This window comes from Periplaneta americana, chromosome 6, assembly GCF_040183065.1.
Source record: "Periplaneta americana isolate PAMFEO1 chromosome 6, P.americana_PAMFEO1_priV1, whole genome shotgun sequence".
Lineage (NCBI taxonomy): Eukaryota > Metazoa > Arthropoda > Insecta > Blattodea > Blattidae > Periplaneta > Periplaneta americana.
Window position 1 is genome coordinate 134,175,865 of NC_091122.1, and position 12,198 is coordinate 134,188,062.

At 36.7% G+C, this 12,198-nt stretch overlaps 1 protein-coding gene across 2 annotated transcripts in view; it reads left to right on the top strand.

Annotated features, from left to right (window-relative positions):
* LOC138701752 (uncharacterized) overlaps window positions 1–12,198 on the top strand; it is a 797,192-nt gene that overhangs the window by 262,162 nt on the left and 522,832 nt on the right. Inside the window, exon 2 of one of the 2 annotated variants that reach the window (XM_069828976.1) lies at window positions 11,887–11,912. The exons of the other annotated variant lie outside the window; for it this stretch is intronic. The gene's annotated coding sequence lies outside the window, so the exon portion shown is untranslated. The remainder of the gene's footprint in view (window positions 1–11,886; window positions 11,913–12,198) is intronic. 2 annotated transcript variants of the gene reach the window in all.

The window sequence follows — 12,198 nt, forward strand, 5'->3', positions numbered from 1 at the left end:
TATCCGTTTTCTGTTTCCTACATTTGATTTTAAAATCATGATCGTTCCTACCGTAGTACGTTGGCTTCACTAACCGAGCCGTTATGTCTACACATGCTTTTTGACCTAGGTGTGCTCTATACAGTGATGTTATTCTAGTTTGTCTACGCCTGTTTTCCAATGTTTCCCTTTTAAGTATACGTATCTCCGAAACGTTAGTTGTCTCTCTATGAATAAGGGTGTAATTGTATGTGTTATTTGCATGACACAGTGCAAATAACTAAAAACTCGCACTACGTTAAACACTGCGAAAGTCCCAAATCATACTTATTATTTTCTAAAGGCTTTCCGATTGCTTAAAACGTCCTTAGCGTACAACACAATAATAAAGACCAGCATAAAACATAATACTAAGATATTAAAAATGAAGAAAAGTTATAAAAAAATATCTTCAACTGTCTAATTGCGATTATGAAGATGATCTACGGAAGAAAAAAACGGTAAAAATTAGGACTTACAAAATTGTGGGTATTTGTTTCTGTTTGGGACGCGATAACAAAAGGAAATATCCGATGAGATCTAGGCTCACACAAAGACTAGATAACGACCGACTACCAAATCAGTTTCAATATAAACACACGAGAGGAGGAAACGAGGAAGACTCCGGAAGAGCTGGAGAAAGAAGATCGATCAGTGAAATTATGTGCCAGGATGTGGGCAGACAGCAGTGAAGTCTGGGAATCTGAGAGCCTGGAACGTTATAAAACCCGTACATGTGTATATGAATATATGTATATGTACGTGCAGGGAATCGCTCGGCAGAGTACATTGACCGACTTGGTTACTAGTGAATGTTATCTCACGCACGGGCGCATTGTCCTTGCATTCTGATGTTTATTAGGCCCCGTCAACTAATGGTTATTAGAGGAGAAAAATTCGAACCGGGTTCCTTGGTTCTAAGTAACAAGCGCTATAACCACTGAGCTACGCCGAAGTTCAATCCACAGCACATGATCGAATCCCTCCCCTCTAGTGTTTTTCCCTTTGTGGCCTTACTCCATGTTCGACATATATGTTGACATAGGCCTATATTAAGTCAACTGTCATTATACAGAGCGTTCGCCTACAGGTGGGGCCAGGAAAGCAGCCTGCCTGCGGTGTCGCTTGCGGGAATCGTCTATCCGTAAGCTTCCGCTTTCTATACTATACTCTGTAGGGTTTTAATTTTAAAAGTTTAGCAGTAGTAAAGATTGATGTTATTGAAACACTAGCTTCCTGTGAAACATGTCTTAGAGATTTATTAGGAGAACGTGTAAATTATGCACTGATTTCATCAATTTTTTCTTCCGTCAATACTCTTTGTTTTCGCTTAGTAATTGTAGCATTTATCGACCCTGTTGTCCTTCATTTGTTAACAAGACGTCTAACAGTTTCTCTACCCTGAATTGGAGCACCCGAACATTTCACTTCAAATTGCCTACGCACCTCTCTACATGACTCTGTTTCCACATTTACATCATACATAAAAACTCTCTGTTCAAGCGTGAATTTTGCGTTTTGCATTGTTAACAAATTTTACACACACGCTGAATATTTCAGCAACTGTGTCAAGAAACTGCACTGTACGTGTTAAATACTGCAACAGCTGGCTCACAACTGATAACTTGTCGACCTTGATGTCCTTGATTGTTGAGCGTGTCTCAACAACTGCGCGCACAAAGAGGCGTATCAGTACATGCCGCTTTCCTGGCCTCACCCGTAGGCAAACGCTCTGTACAAGGAGCGCACTCAATTGAGTGACTTGGTGGCCGGGATTACACAGTATATGCATTGTTCATTCAGTCTCATTTCTGTCGTGACTACTCTCTCTCTTCTTCGGACGTCCACGGTTCCTAGTCCTTGTAGAATTTCGATTGATTATAAATTCAGATCTTCTCTGAAAATCTTATAGTTTACATTCTTCAGGCGTGAATTGCAATCCATCTTATACTCGTACTGATCCATATTAAGCACTGTCATTTATAAAACTATTATTTTCTTCATAAAGTAATTTATACCATACCATAATCTGCTTCAAATTCATACATCTACGAGTAATTTATTAGTGGTATCATTGTCATAAATCTAAATTGTACGTCATAATATCCCAAGCAGGTAAGAATGAGCGACAGGTGTTACGGAATTACTGATCTTACCGACGATCTCATTTTGTATCACCTCAAAATTAAAAAGTAAGGCACAATACGATTGTTAACCAAATTCATTCTTCTTTTGTGACTGTAAATCCAGAGAAAGCTTTTAACACTTTCCTTTCGAGAGATACACACCCAGCGTTTGTGACGCCAGTCTGAAAGGAAACCTTACACAATGGACCACATCGCATGCAGGCTAGGCAATCGATAGTTGCCAAGATTAAACAATTCATTGTAGTTGTTTTGCCGCAAAGAAGGGAGTCTTGTTTCCAAAGGAAGTTTATCTCCTGCTCTAAGATTGGCGCAACTTGTGGATTACACCTGGAAAGGGTTCATCTAGGTCAAAACTGTTGCAGGGCAGTAGAATAGAGAAATAGGGAATACGCTTTCTTCGGTAAAGATAATTTCTGACACTAATGATTCTGGCTTTTTTATTGAAGACGGGATATTTATATAAAAGCTTTTACGTATTTTTAAGTAGGTTATTTTACGACGCTGTATCAACATCTTAGGTTATTTAGCGTCTTAATGAGATGGTGATAATGTCGGTGAAATGAGTCCGGGGTCCAGCATCGATAGTTACCCAGCATTTGCTCATATTGGGTTGAAGGAAAACCAAGGAAAAAACCTCAACCAGGTAACTTGCTCCGACCGGGATTGGAAACGGGGCCACTTGGTTTCGCGCCAGACGTGCAAACCGTTTCTCCACAGGTGTGGACTTCACGTATTTATTATGCAGTTTACATACTGTATGTTACTTACTGTAGATGTACAACAACAACAATAACAACAACAACAACAACAACAACAATAATAATAATAATAATAATAATAATAATAATAAGAAGAAGAAGAAGAAGAAACATTAAAGATTATATATTACAGTTATATGAACACTAGTAAATATAATATAATTATTAAAGAAATTAGTAATAGTCAGACATGTTTCGGAGTTGCTTCTCAGTCTCCTTTAAGCCAAGCAAAAACGCGGTTCGATCACCTGAACCAGCCGTCGTGGTAAATAGTCATTGAAGATGGAGAAGCATCTCCGAAACATGTCTATTACTAATTTATTTAATAATTATATATTTATTAGTGTTCATATAACTGTAATATATAATCTTTAATGTTTCTTATCAAATCTATGAACCCGACATGTGTGTTTTATCTTTAAATGATGATAATAATAATAATAATAATTATTATTATTATTTATTTATTTATTTAGAATATTAACGTGCAAAACAACAGCACAAGGCCAATTACAGTTTAGCACAAAACAAAACAAAACAACAAATGATGATGAGAATGAATGATAGAAAATGGCAGTGAGATGAAATACAATCAATATAATAGTCTACATTAATCAATTGACCAAATGCAACAAAATAAATAGCACAAATAATTATTACAATTAGTTCAGTGAGATAATTAAAATAATGGCAATTGAATAGAATGAATTACAAATGAATTAATTAAATCATATAAATGAAGACTGGAATAATATAAGTAATATTGTAAAGATAATAATAATAATATTATTATTATTATTATTATTATCATTATTATTATGGTACACAAATTTAAGCAGTAACATGAGCTGCTACGAGGAAGTCAAAAGGAGGATAGCAACGGCAAAGGAAGCTTTTAATAGAAAAAGGAGCACCTTCTGCGGATCTCTGGAATAAGAAGTAAGGAAGAGACTGGTGAAGTGCATTGTATGGGGCAGATAAATGAACATTACGACAAAGTGAAGAGAAGCGACTAGAAATATTTTAAATGTGGATATGGATAAGAATGGAGCGTGTGAAATGGACAGACAGAGTAAGAAATAAAGCTGTGTTGGAAATAGTGGGTGAAGAAAGAATGATGCTGAAACTGATCAGAAAAAGAAAGAGAAATTGGTTGGTTCATTGATTCTAGTTCACGTTAACACTTTGTTTAAAAACTTAAAATTGTTTAATCGACACGTTGAAAAGTGTTAAAATGTATTAAAAAAGGTTATATACCTTGGACAGACGGACCGTTTCGACGCGGTGTTGTGTCTTCATCATGTCCCACGAACTACTGTTGATCTTGAATTCTGCCATTTGCATTCGTCAGTTGTAGGGGTGGGGGTGTGTTGCTCCTATGGTGGGGGGGGGGTGATTGTTTGTGTGTTAGGTATCATGATATCGAAAAATGTGTGGGTATTGAACTGTAATTGTGTATTAAGTATATGTTGTGGGTATGTTATTGTATGTTTATATATTTCGTTTAACTCTGAACTTTTTGGTGTGATGTGTAGAATTTCCATATCAGTTTCTATATTATTGTAGTCATGATTATTGTTGATAATATGTTCTGCGTAATTTGATGTGATGTAGGGTTTGGTTATAGCTTTAATATGTTCATTATATCTTGTTTGAAAGGATCTCCCTGTCTGTCCTATGTAAAAATGTGGGCAACTATTGCATTTTAGTTTGTAAACGCCAGTTGAATTATATTTTACATCTTGAGTACACAACTTTTAACACTGTATCACTTCGGAATATGTATGATAAGAAATTTCTTGTGTTAAATATTAACGTACCTTGTTAACATGTTTCGACCTATTTTCGGTCATCTTCGGAACTGGTCGTTGTTGGTCTTGGCGCCTCTTGTTTCCTGTGTGGGTGCGTTCGTAGTGTAGAGTCAAAGAGTGTATGTGTTTTGAAATTGAGTTGTGTGTTGAGAATATCGTTGGGGTGTGTTTTCGTGTGTCTGTATATTTCATATTGTTCTAGTGTTTTGAGTTTCTGGCTTTTTGGTTGGATGTGCAGTATTTCCATGTCTGTGTTGATGTCTCTGTAGGTGTAGTTGGCATTTATGATGTGTTCTGCATATGTGGAGGTGTTTTGTAATTTTGTTATGGCTGTGATGTGTTCTTTGTTCTTTGTGTTTGAAATGATCTGCCTGTCTGTCCTATGTAGAAGTTGTTGCAGGTGTTACATTTGCGTTTGTATACGCCTATGTGGTTGTATTTGTTTGTTTTTGTTGTTTGTGCGTTGAGATGTTTTTGTAGAGTGTTATTTCTTCTGTATGCGATGTTGTAGTTTAATTTCTTGAATGAGGTTGCAATTTTATGTGTGTTTTTGTTTTCGTATGTTAGTGTGATGTATTTTTTGTGTTCTTGTGTTTGTGTTGTATTCTTCTATTTTTTGTGGTTTTGTTTTGTCTTACGTATTATGTTGTCTATTATGCTAGGGTTGTATCCGTTTTCTTGTGCTATGTATTTGATTGTGTTTAGTTCTTCGTTGTAATCCTGTTGATTCATTGGTATGTTTAGTAGTCTGTGTACCATTGTTTGGAATGCGGCTTGTTTGTGTTGTGTAGGGTGATTGGATGTGTTGTGTATGTGTGTTGTTGTTGTGGGTTTTCTGTATACTTTGACTGTGTGTTTGTTGTCTACTTTTGTTATTTAACACAAGAAAGTTCTTATCATACATATTCCGAATTATATTTATTTGAATGTTTGATGTAATTATTTAGATATTTCTGTGTTGTGTTATTTGTTTCTTATGCTATCTTGTATTTTAGTTTCCTGAATGAAGTTGCAATTTTGTAAGTATTGGTTGGATCACTGGCTGAAGGATGCACTGGAAGGAATGGTGAACGGGACAAGAGTTCGTGGCAGAAGAAGATAACAGATGATGAACGACAATAAGATATATGAATCATTTGAGGAGACAAAGAGGAAGGCAGAAAATAGGAAAGATTAGAGAATGGTGGGTTTGCAGTGAAAGAACTGTCCTTGGGCAGAACTTACGAGGAGATTCGTTGTCGTGTTACATTCACAGACGAAGATTCTACATTGCGTCTCTCTAGCTCAAAAAACATGGGTATAAACAGAGTAGCATACGTCGGAATAACTTTGACACACACGTAGCCTACTAAATAATGGAAGGCACTGTTATTCCGCTTATATAACCATGTAATTACTGTGTTTCCCTTCTTCTCTAAATCCCATTTGTGAAATTCTGTTCTGAGCAGGCGACATTTCTGTTAGTATTTCATTCACGTATCATGGTACACTGCACACAATTCAAACTAGCGTTTGCTTTCAATTTGTCGGATGTTGTTTTAGCCGTACCTGAACCTCTGAATCTGCTATTCCAATTGCATATTCACTTACAATCTGCTTTCCCACAAGTGGGGACTGAATGACAGGCTATCTGCACTCTTATTCTGGCTACATTGTGTAAGTTAAATTTCTGTTTTGGCTCCTAACCAAAACCGGATATCTAAGGCGCCGCTACAGTTGAGAAGACCGGCTTTATCTTGGAAACTGGGTTCTGAAACACAGGCTGTAGATGTAGAGAGACGACTAAAGGACGGAATGTGCTCTACCAGTTGATTTAAGAGGGGTAAGGACAAGTCTAGAACACTTTACTTTCTGCAGTTGAAAGGATATCAGTCATAAGATATATAAGTGAGTGGCCTTTATTGGAAAAGAGATTGTTACGAAAGAATGAGCGGGGGGGGGGGGAGAATTGTTTCTTAAAGGGTATACTTATACTGGACAAAGTAGTACCACTACTGGATTTTTATCACCTCTGAAAAGGATTTGAAATCGAGAATTCAATAGTTCAATTGTTCTACCATAGAAAATGCGGTTAAATAAACTTTCGTATTATTTTGTAAGGTACAAATGCCCCTTCCGGTAGCCTAGTACCAGACATCAAGTTCGATCCATGGCACTGACTGGAATATACAGTACGATTATTCAGTCCTGACAGTCCCCGGCGATGTGCGCCTGGGTCAAGCGAGTCCATTTAGTTTCGCCAAGGGGTGTTTGGGATAGTCTCTCGTTTGCCGTCGGAGCGATCGGATGTCATGCGTGCGGCAGAGCGGTATATTTCCAGTACAATTAAGCTGTACTGCATTCCTTTACCGACCGCTCACCCTTATCTCTATTCCGGAACTCTCCCCACTACTCCTATTACTTCCCCTCTTTCGCGTCGCTGAGCTGTCAAGACTAAATAATCGGTCTGTACAATGGTAGACAAGACATATTTTGACCAAAAGTACTTTGAGATTTGTTGCTGTGCTATGAACTGTCCTCTAAACCAGTGCTTTCCAAAGTGTTGGCCAACGATCCCCTAGAGGGTCATGTAAAGAGCTGAGGGAGGTTGCGAGATGATTTTAAAAATAAAGCAAGAAAAGTCTTATTAACATACATTTCATTTGTACCTTTTAAACATAAACAATGTTGAATATAAAAATAATATAAAATGTTTCAGAAGATTTGAAGTAAAAAATAACGCTATAAATGCGCCTGTCCCCCCCCTCAGAAAGTAGCTCCTCATATCTGGATTCTGTATTCCATATACATACACATATCATTTTCAAGTTCAAGGACAAGAATCTAGGTTGTCGCATGTCTTTAAAAATGCACTTTCTTCATTCACACCTCACTTTTTCCATCACACCTCGGCGCTGTAAGTGACGAACATGGTGAGAGGTTCCATCAGGACATATCAACAATGAAATGCAGGTACCAGGATCGATTTCTGCTGGTTCTTACAGCGATCAACCACATGCCAACTTAAGCGAAAAGCAAAGGTCTCGAGCAATTTTAACATACTGTACATACTGTAAGTGTATATCTTCTTACAAATGTATTTAAAATAATATAATATATTATTTTGCAAAGAATATATAAACTAAGCTGAATTTATATCTCTGACTTTACGGTACAGGTATATACTGAATAGTATACAAAGTAGGACTTGTTTTAGATACAAAGCACGTACGGTCAGAAGACCCGTGCACTGGATTTAACAGAAAATTATGATAATATAACATCTGTATGTATAACATTACTCAATAAATCCATCTATCTACTGAATAGCAAGATTTAGAATTAATGTTACTCAAAAACCTGACGTGCTACGATAAATCTGATTACAGATCTGGAATCAGCGCATGAATTTCAGTAGAAAGCACTTAAAATTTCTTCAGTAGCAGACATAAAGAGTTTTTTTGTAGACCAGTGGTAATAGGCTAGTAAAAAAAACTCTGGGGTGATGTTCACGGTAGTAGAGTTTTCCGATGCTGATCTAAGTTGGGACTTCGGGCTCTGAATTCGAGCTCATCAGTAGATGATGGGATCTCACGTGCAGGGCCAGGAAGGATAGCCTGCCTGTCAGCGTCGGATTCACGAATGCCACCCGGACTGTCCGTCGGACTTAGACAATCATCGCTTACAGAGCGTATAATGGACCTAAATGGCCTAAGTACAAGGATCCATCCAGGACCCAGCCTCGTGAAATCAATCAATAAGCAGTCATATTTGCTAGATGTCGTGAAGCCAGTAGGTGCTGAAGCTGAACCGGGAAGGAACGTTTTTTGGTACCTTTATAACAGAGGCATGATTGTTGTCATTCCTCCCTAGTACCTCTAACGATGAAGCTGATCTAGGACTACCTGGTAGATGCTCTAGTGCATACATGGCCAACATTTTCGGTTACGTGAGGCACTCGATTTGAAATAGTTTGTTTACTAGAGAGGAGACTGCAGAGTAGGATGGGAAATATAAACTGCTGTGACCTGCGTCACCTTATCGTAATCGCTAAGGCGGTCAGTGGCGAACTATTAGGAAAGCGCTTGGTTAACGTGAGAGACTCGAAAACTTTTATTCAATTTGGCAAATTAATTCAGCAGCTTTAATCATAAACCTCTTTACTATTTCTCCATCATTAAATTGATTTAAATCACAGGCGATAAATTGCGTAACTAGCCGATAATATTCCATCACGTTGTCTACGTTTATTTTCTTGAATATTCTGGCGTTTCTCAAGATTACTTAATAGATTTGCACGTTCTCGACCTAAAATAATTTCAGAAAATCATATTTCGTTTTCTACGCACATTTGATATTTTTTTATATAAATTTCTTTTGGAAATAATACGTACAGACAGCATTTAATTCCTCGTACCTCTTAATGCAGTGTGTTTAAGGTATAATGTCATATTTAGTATACTATGCAAATGTTAAGATCATAAATTTTCTTCGAAATAGTACGAAAAATAACATTTAATTTGTCTTACCTTATAATTCAGCATGCTCTTTATGACATAAGGAGTAATGTCGTTGTATATTAAATTTATTAATGCCTAATAGGATTTTCGATATGTTCTCCCCTTCTAAACAGCAAAAAAACTCTTTCTCCCATTTCTCATGAAATAATCGTTTTCTAACGCGTACACACTGCTTTGATAATGCTATTATGCCACCACTGATATTGCTTATGAAACTGATATAGAACCTGCCTACGCCTAGGAGCTACGTAAGGGAGGAACGGGGACTGTGAAGATGATGTCACTCAGAGCGATAAGCTCTGTGAAGCTCAGTGAGGTATTATTTCTCAAGTGAGGCACGATGCCCATCTTTGCTCTAGTGGTATTCATGCAGTATGCAGGGTGATTCATGAGGATTACCGTCCCTTAGGGGGCTTATTTCCGAAGACATTCTGAACAAAAAATATCATATAAACATGTGTACTATTTCAATATTTTCATAGCTACACTAATTTGAAATGGTTTGTAAAATACCATTATATTTTAGTTTTAATGGTAAAAGAATGTTACAAATAAGGAATGAACTATTCAGAAATATCATTTCTTTAATTAGTTAGTATTCTGAAGCTAAAAATGTGTTGTGAATTCCATAGTTGCTTCGTACAAAATTTTTGTCCCATTTTTAATTCTGTAGTGCTCGGGAAAAGAGGCACAAGTCAAAAATGTTAATTTTACAGGAAAAGGAAAAAACTGCCTTCACACTGGTTTATGTCAATTTTATTTTCTTCTGTATTAATTATTGTAATGGGAGAAATACGTATATCTCTTTCCCCAAGCGAGCAGATGTTCCGTAAGTTGTCAATAAATTAATAAAAAAAAATTGTGGAAACTGACTTATGCCAATTTTCCCAAGCATTGCAGAACTACAAAATTACATTTTCTTATGCATTTATGACAATTGTTACAATCACGCTGCTCTTATAAATTATTCAAGACTGTACATTAGGATGCATAATTAAACTGTAAAGCATCAAGTTTCTAAATCGCATCATTTGTAAAAATTTTTGTGGTAAGTGCGTAAGAATGATGTAATTTTTAGTTAAAAATTGAAAAATAAAATCTGTACAAAGCAATAATTAATAACACACTTTTAGCTTCAGAACACTAGCCAATTAAAGAAATGATACTTCTGAATAATTAATTCCCTATTTGTAATATTTTTTTTACTCTTAAAACTAAAAAAGAAAGGTATTTTACTAACTACAAATTAGTGTAACTCTGAAAATATTGAGATTAGGACACATGTTTATATGACATCTTTTGCTCAGAATATCTTCGGAGATTAGCTCCGTAAGTGGCGGTAAATCCTCGTGAATCACCCTGTATGTGTTATCTGGTGACCGCTAGAAACGGGACTGCGCGACAGTACTCCGCTGTATATTTTCATACATACACACGCTAATTATTGAAGAAAACCTCTCTATTGTGTTGATGTTCTTCCAATTTTTTTTACTAATGGTGGGTAGATCTACTTTCATCCATATGAAGCCAGTTATATAGACCAATCTACCGAATAAGTCGTTGCCCAGAGTGCGTCATAGGAGTCTGGTCTACATTACACCCGTGATGATATGAGATGATGATGGAGATTTGTTGGGATACCACAGAGGATCATGGAACACCCACAGAAAACTCCTGTGTTACCTGTACCACGGGTTTGCTCAATACAAATAACAAATAGGATGTAAACCGTAGAGATTAACAACAATTGAGAAAGCGAGACTAACAGCGCTCGCAAAGCCGAAAACCCGCACGACAATGTTGTATTACGTCGCGTCCTTGACGTAAAGACTGCTTGTGAGTGTTCCGAGACTCGAGTTTGATCATTCCCGAAATCCCGAAGTCAAGCAGCCTTGAATCGCCACAGTTGTTTATACCTGACTGAACTTTTATCTACTTTGGAAACTGTTATATATGTATAAACAATCAAGTAGCCTATTTGAAACATCATCGCTACCTTTCAGTGTATAATAATCCGTTCCCCACTCTTTATTTAATTACCAGGCGCTTATTAAAAGGCTAGCAATTTTCTTTTCATATGTTTAAAGTCGTGTACAATCTCTAGTAAAAAGTATTAATGTTATGTTTTATGATTATTAGAAATATAAATTCGTTGAGAATTGTTTTTTTTCTATTTATATAACCATAGGTAAAATCATATAATACAACCAGAACATTTTGATAACTAAGATACTGTTCTATTTTGTCTTTTTGTTTCAATTAAACATTTATAATGTTATTTATTTCAATGATGTATGTTATTCAAAGTTACGAAATCTTTCCACGCCGACCAAATGCTATTTCGAGAATGACGAGGCGAGGCTCGAAAGACAAATGCAACGAACACAGCGAGTGAGAGCGGCAGTTAATTTTGTCCATCTCTAGTAAACCGGGGATCGAGCCGGAGTCCACAGGATTATAAGTTGTTCTTCCTATGTTTATTTTTCCTTTATGAATTCAATACATGTGCATTTCATCTTCTACGTTCTATTTTCGAGTTTTATTGGTTGTATTTAACATTCACGTTGTACCCTATACTTATAGGCCTACTCTTCATGTAACTCTATAAAAATTGTACACAGAATTTTAATTTCGGCTTTTTTTGTTGTTGCAGTGTCCCTTCTGGCTTCTGCTGCCTAGGTGAGTACTGGTCAGACAATTCTGTAAGTACACCCTTCAACACGGAAATTGGTCGCTGTTTTTTTATTTATTGGGTTATTTTACGACGCTGTATCAACATCTCGGGTTATTTAGCGTCTGAATGAAACTGTGATAATGCCGGTAAATTGAGTCCGGGGTCCAGCACTTAAACTTATCCAGCATTTGCTCATATTAGATCAGAGGTCTCCAAAACGCGTATAGTCATTCGTGATCACGATGCTGCCCGCCGAACACAGTGTTCTGTAGAGAAGGGGGAAAGACTCGT